Consider the following 7,204-nt stretch of genomic DNA (forward strand, 5'->3'; position numbering starts at 1 on the left):
GAACACTTTCTGCCACCATGACCTGCTTTCTCTGAAAAGATTAGGGGAATCCAAGGAATCCGAGCAGTAGAGAGATAGATCAGGAGCCTCTCCAAGTCATTTTCAGGACACAGAACTGCAGAACACAGATCCAAAATTTCCGATCAAGGGGTTGTTCTTCTTTACAGACCTTGTTAACCATTTGATGCAGCGTGATGTCTTCACTTGTGGGAAAATTACTAGAATGAAAGCCCAGTGTGGACAGGGGCCTTTTTGTTCTGTCACTATCTGCACCTCAGGGTCCTGGCTCCTCCCACGTGTTCCGCAACTGAGGCAGGAAGGGAGCCAGGGAAGAGGAAGAAAGGGAGGGAGGGAGGGGTTTTGGAGAGGGAAGGCACTGGTTGGCCTTCTTTTCTTCCCAGTTGGCAAGTCTCTCCTCCAGAACTACCCCAGGCTGCTAGCCCATGGCCTTCCTTCCAAGTGACATGACTTGAGTTACCACGGTTTTTTTTTTTTTTTTTTTTTAATTTTATATTGGATCACAGTTGATCAACAATGTTTTGTTAGTTTCCAGCATACAGTAAAGTGATTCACTTATACATGTACATGTATCTTTTCTTTTTCAAATTCTTTTCCCAGCTAGGTCATTCCAAAACATCATAGAGTTCCCTGTACAGTAGGTCCTTCTTGGTAATCTACTCTAAACATCACATTCTGTCCTTATCAATCCCAAACTCCCCATATATCCCTCCCCCTATCCTGGTCCACTGGGGACCACCGTAAGTTTGATCTCCGTCTGTGAGTCCGATTCTATTTTGTAAATAAGTTTATGTGTATCCTTTTTTTTAAGGTTCCACATATAAGTGATATCATATGATATTCGTCTTTCTCCATCTGACTTACCACTTCTTAAACTTCTGTTTAACCAGGGTCCGGCCCGCTCTGGGTTAGGCAGCGCAGACATGTGACCGTCTTCTCGCCAACTCTGAGCTCTGGGCAACGACTTTGACTCGGCTTTCTCAGCATCGGCACTCACGACCTTCGGGCCACATCATTCTTGGCTGTCGGGGGGCTGTCCCGGGCATTAACGAGGCCAGCACCATGCCCCGTCCTTGGCCTCTCCCCATCAGTTGCCTGGCGTGCCCTGCCTCCCTCCTTGGTGCCAGCCAAAAAACATCTGCAGACACTGTTTAGTGTCCCCAGGTGGCAAGAACCTCTGTGTTCATCCTACAAATGAGGAAGCCAAAGCCCAGAGAAGCTGAGTGTGTTCCACATGCTCTGTCCAAGGCTGGAATCACTCCGGGCCTGTCCTGCTCGGAAGCTGGCGTTCTGTCCATCCACCCCAGCGGGGCTGGCCATGGGGGGAGCAGTCACTGGCAGACCCAGAGCCTCTGCCCAGCGCTGCTGGTGTCCTTGCGGCCGCAGAGCAGTGCCAGGCCTCTGACGTGGGGCAGAGCCTTCCCAAGCAGCCAGAAAAACACTTACTCACCCGCTGGCCGAGGCTGGGAAGCATCACCAATGATAAATCATATCTCTTAATTATCTGTGATTTCTGGGGCCAGCCAAGATTTCCTTTTCGTGACAAATATTTTCTCGGAGATTCCTGCCCTCCTCCCACACAGCCGCCTCCCCCCAAAACGAAAAGCAAAGTGCAGGGGAGCCCAGACAGCTCCGGTCAGCCGCAGGTCCCGCCCAGCCCTTCTAGAGCTGGGTTCTTGCCTGGGCCTGTCCCTTCCCGCCATGCTCCGGGTAGTGAAATCCTTGGGTTTCTGTTTCGTTTGGTTTTGGTTTTTGTTTTCTCAGAAGGGTTTCTGAATGTTCACTTAGCTGAGTCCTGCTTGAAGTCACTGTCAGAGAGATTGGAAGATAGAAAATGAAAGAAACAGGGTCAGGAGGGAAAAGGGCAAGGTTCAAGTCACCTTGAACCTGCGGCAGAAAAAGTTACTCCACCCCACTCAGGCCCCTCTGCACGGTAAGGAAGTAACCAGGCTCACAGTCTCCAAAACTTTCAGCTCTTCAACCTCTGGGGCCTCATCCTTGCCCCTTTCTCCCTACTCTCCAGTCAGGCTGGACCCACTTACTAGCTTTTAAACGTGATTTTGCCCGTTATTGTCTTTACAGTGAATACTTTTCTCTCTTCTCTTCTTCAGAAAACTCCTATTCATGCTTTGAAACCCCATGTAGATATCCTTTCCTTCTCCAATCTCCTGCCTCCAGCCCAGACCAAGTTCATCCCTCCCTCTCTGGAATCCCTCAGCAACTTATGCCGATACCAGTTTAACTTGGTTTACACGCAGAAATACTTGTGTAGCAGGATTCCAGAGGAAATGCTGAGTCAGTGGCCAGAGCAACCAGGGATTGTCAATAGAGACAGGAAAGACATTCAGATTGCTTTCCCCCAGGACCTTCTTTCTACCAAGCCTGGCTTTCCTTGGTCCACTAACACATATGACTTTTGTGGGTGTGTCTTCCAAGTTAAAAACTTGCCAAGAAGCTTTCTAGCACTCAAAGACCCTCCCCCATTTTGTTCTAGATTCTGAAGCAGATGACATGGACCACCACCTCCTAGGACAACATCTGGGTTCTGGTTAGGGTTGGTGTCACTGTTGTGGAGCTAGGCTCTTTGAAGGCACCTGTGTGCATGCGTGTGCTGTCACTTCAGTCGTGTCCGACTCTTTGCGACCCTGTGGACTGTAGCCCACCAGGCTCCTCTGTCCATGGAGATTCTCCAGGCAAGGATACTAGAGTGAGTTGCCATGCCCTCCTCCAGGGGATCTTCCGAACAGGGATTGAACCCATATCTCTTAGTCTTCTGCATTGGCGGGTGGGTTCTTTACCGCTAGCAACACCTGGGAAGCCCCTGAAGGCACCTGGCCCCAGTCAGTGCCTTTGCTCTTGGTATGAAATGGTCTTGGATGTGCGAGTGGGGCAACTGGTCCAGGGTGACATGGAGAGCAGAAAGCTGGCGCTCACCTCGGCTGGTCAGCCTCCAGCCATAAATCCTCATGTTTCCCCTCAGGCCACCTGCAACCTGGCTGAGATTCAGGGACACTTCTCTTCAGCTCTGATCCTGCTGGGACAGGGAAGAGCAGGTCAAAAGGTCTGCCTCAGGTGCCCAGAGCTACCTGCCTGTCCCTCAGTGATGCTCTGAAATGTCCCCACCCTGAGAAAGTGTCCCATGCCTCCCTTAACTAGAGTGGCCAGTGATAACCACACAGGAGCTCCCCCATGGAGGCTGGGTTTGCGGCTCTGCAGTACTCTGCTCAGCAGAGATGTGCCTGCAATTCTGGGAAGAGCCCAGAGGGGCCCCCTACTCCTTTATCTACACCTACTCCATGCCCTGAATTTACTAAACAGCAAATCTGATTGGAATGTTACCCCAGCATCATCATTCAGAAGGTAGTCCCAAGCCCCATTCAGAAGACCTCAGGTTGTCATGTAGTAGAAAACCCAGGAAACCATATTTGATGGTAGAGGATGAGATGAAGGATGAGGAGGGGATATATCATGGGAATAGAAGGGCTGGGTATTGAATGACAAATGCAGGATTTTGGCCGTAATTCTTCAGACACTTTGCAGCCAGAGGAGTGGCATGTGTCTAACCTGGTCTCAGGAAACCCCAAGGGGCAGTGCTAGAAGCCAGGAAACCAGAGAGCGGCTACAGCTGCCACAGGAAGAATTGCTGAGGATCCAGACCAGTGCAGGAGGTCAGGGAGGAAGAGGCAAATCTGAAATGTACAGAATGAACCAAATCAACAGGACTTGGCCATTTACTGGATTGGGTGGTTGGAAAGGGGCATCATCAAGATGAGTACTGACTTAGGTGACTGGTGGTGCCCTTAACCAAGACAAGGACCAGAGCCGGAGGGACAGAGCATGAGAGGCTGGGAAGGTGGGGAGGACGGGGGAGGTAATAGACTTCAGTGTGGATTTACTGCATTAGAAGTCTCTGGGCAACATCCAAGTGAATATGGATGTGTGTGCGTGCTAAGTCACTTCAGTTATGTCTCTGCTCTTGGTATGAAAACGTGTTGGGTGGGCGAGTGGGGCAACTGGTCCAGGGTGACATGGAGAGCAGAAAGCTGGCGCTCACCTCGGCTGGTCAGCCTCCAGCCATAAATCATGTTTCCCCTCAGGCCACCTGCAACCTGGCTGAGATTCAGGGACACTTCTCTTCAGCTCTGATCCTGCTGGGAGAGGGAAGAGCAGGTCAAAAGGTCTGCCTCAGGTGCTGTTCTGCTCTGTGCGACCCTACGGACTGCAGCCCACCAGGCTCCTCTGTTCATCGGATTATCCAGGCAAGACTATTGGAGCGGGTTGCCATGCCCTCTTCATGAATATAGATATAGCAGCATAAACATCAGGGCAGAAGTCAAGAATGGAAATCAAGCTTCAGTCAATTCAGTTCAGTTCAGTTGCTCAGTCGTGTCTGACTCTTTGAGACCCCATGAATCACAGCACACCAGGCCTCCCTGTCCATCACCAACTCCCAGAGTTCACTCAGACTCATGTCCATCGAGTTGGTGATGCCATCCAGCCATCTCATCCTCTGTCGTCCCCTTCTCCTCCTGCCCCCAATCCCTCCCAGCATCAGAGTCTTTTCCAATGAGTCAACTCTTTGCATGAGGTGGCCAAAGTACTGGAGTTTCAGCTTCAGCATCAGTCCTTCCAATGAATATCCAGGGCTGGTCTCCTTCAGAATGGACTGGTTGGATCTCTTTGCAGTTCAAGGGACTCTCAAGAGTCTTCTCCAGCACCACAGTTCAAAAGCATCAATTCTTAGGTGCTCAGCTTTCTTCACAGTCCAACTCTCACATCCATACATGACCACTGGAAAAACCATAGCCTTGACTAAATGGACCTTTGTTGGCAAAGTAATGTCTCTGCTTTTGAATATGCTATCTAGGTTGGTCATAACGTTCCTTCCAAGGAGTAAGCGTCTTTTAATTTCATGACTGCAGTCACCATCTGCAGTGATTTTGGAGCCCAAAAAAATAAAGTCTGACACTGTTTCCACTGTTTCCCCATCTATTTCCCATGAAGTGATGGGACCAGATGCCATGATCTTCATTTTCTGAATGTTGAGCTTTAAGCCAACTTTTTCACTCTCCTCTTTCACTTTTATCAAGAGGCTTTTTAGTTCCTCCTCACTTTCTGCCATAAGGGTGGTATCATCTGCATATCTGAGGTTATTGATATTTCTTCCGGCAATCTTGATTCCAGCTTGTGCTTCTTCCAGTCCAGCGTTTCTCATGATGTACTCTGCATGTAAGTTAAATAAGCAGGGTGACAATATATAGCCTTGACGTACTCCTTTTCCTATTTGGAACCAGTCTGTTGTTCCATGTCCAGTTCTACCTGTTGCTTCCTGACCTGCATACAGGTTTCTCAAGAGGCTTCAGTTCAGTTCAGTCACTCAGTTGTGTCCGACTCTTTGCAACCCCATGAATCGCAGCACTCCAGGCCTCCCTGTCCATTACCAACTCCCAGAGTTCACTCAAACTCACGTCCAAGAGGCTTAGAAGTTGCTAAATCCATAGAGAAAGATGCTTCTGCCCAGAAGGAGTGGAGAAAGAAAAGGGGAGGTTGGAGCAGCCCTCTGTGACTTGCAGCCTGTGAGGGGAATTCTAGAGAAAAGAGATTGTGCAGAAAGAGAGAAACTCAGCCAGGTAAGAGAGAGAGAGCTGGCAGATGGCAGGGAGAGCATCATGAGGGCTAAGTTAGAAGTAGTCGGCATGGCACCCAGCACCTAGAAGGTGTCCTCCACGTTGGCAACTTTCTACCCAGTGGCAATAACACAAATGATAATAACTCTTACCAGACCAAATGCTGAGCACTCTCCCTAGGGGCTCACACATTCTTCTCAGTCACTGGGAAGTTGGTACTATTCAATATTATTATCTCCATTTTAAGAATAAGAGGGATGAAGCACAAAGAAATGAATAAGTGTGGGTGACACTCTGGTTTACAGATGGAGAATCTGAGCACAGGATGACAAGACAGAGTCCATCTTAGGAAAGCAGGTACTAGAGCAAAAAAATGAGGCTGGTCCCTGGACCCAGTTCCCTACCTACACCTACCAACTGCCACTCACTGCTGTGCAGACTGTTGCTTGCCTGCCGGGCGGTCCAGAGCGCTCTGAACCAGACAGCACAGCTCGTGTTGACTACAAGTCAGAGGCCGAAAGAAGCCTCCAAGGTGCCCTGGCTGCCAGACTGTGATTGCAAAACAACTTCTGGTGATTTAACTGTAAATGAATCTGAAAGATACAGGCTGAATTTCCCTTGAACTACACATTAAAATTTTCATTTAATAATAATTTTTAAAAACTCTGATGAAAAATTGTAAAGGAAAACAAGGTGGTGATTATGTGGGGGTCAAAGTGTCTGGAAAGCAAGGAGCTGGTAGAGAGAAAACACTTCTCATGTCACCCAAGTGCAAAGCAAGTGAGAGATTTTGCAAAGGGCTGTGAATTTCTTCTGCCTCTCCTGGGAGATACCGGCCTCCTGAAACTCACAGCCGGGGTGGGGGTGTCCAATGACTGCTGAGGAGCTGGGGAAAGAGGGAACCAGTTGTATAAAGTGGGGTAGATGTGTGTGTGTGTGTATACAAGAAACTGCTTGAGAAGAGGGGATATATACATACACAACACATATACACATATACATGTATGAACTATCTTCTCTTTTGAATTGAATTTGAACGGGCATGCATGCATATATATTAACATATATATAATTAAAGTGATTTAAAGAACTGTTTTATACATAATGATTTAAAGAAGCACTTTGTTCATAAAATTAAAAGTTAATTTATGTGCATTTATATAGAATTTTACATATAGAATGTTTCCTTCCCAAGCAGTTAAGTGTGGGTGGGTGTGTGTGTGTGTGTGTATACTTACAGATATATAAAGAGAAGATGGTTCATATACATATATATGTGTGTGTATGTATATATACACATGTATATATACATAGATAAATACATATATATGTACACATTATACAAGTAAGGTAAAACTTTAATGTATCATATATGCCCCAAATAAACATATTCTAAAAATATGGATTTTAAGTATGTATATTCTAAATGGGCTTCCCTGGTGGCTCAGATGGTAAAGAATCTGCCTCCAATGCAGGAGACCCAGGTTTGATCCCTGGGTCGGGATGATCCCCTGGAGAAGGAATGGCAACCCACTCCAGTATTCTTTCCTGGAGAATTC

The 7,204-nt window shown here is 47.8% G+C and overlaps 1 long non-coding RNA gene across 3 annotated transcripts in view; it reads left to right on the plus strand.

The window, feature by feature from the left end:
• LOC138988865 (uncharacterized) overlaps positions 1 to 6,996 on the plus strand; it is a 69,536-nt gene extending 62,540 nt beyond the window's left edge. For all 3 annotated transcript variants that reach the window (XR_011465046.1, XR_011465048.1, XR_011465047.1), the window contains one exon: positions 909 to 6,996. This is a non-coding gene — a long non-coding RNA (uncharacterized lncRNA). The remainder of the gene's footprint in view (positions 1 to 908) is intronic.
• Positions 6,997 to 7,204: the final 208 nt, after the last annotated feature.

The sequence above is a fragment of the Bos mutus genome, chromosome 8 (genome assembly GCF_027580195.1).
Source record: "Bos mutus isolate GX-2022 chromosome 8, NWIPB_WYAK_1.1, whole genome shotgun sequence".
Lineage (NCBI taxonomy): Eukaryota > Metazoa > Chordata > Mammalia > Artiodactyla > Bovidae > Bos > Bos mutus.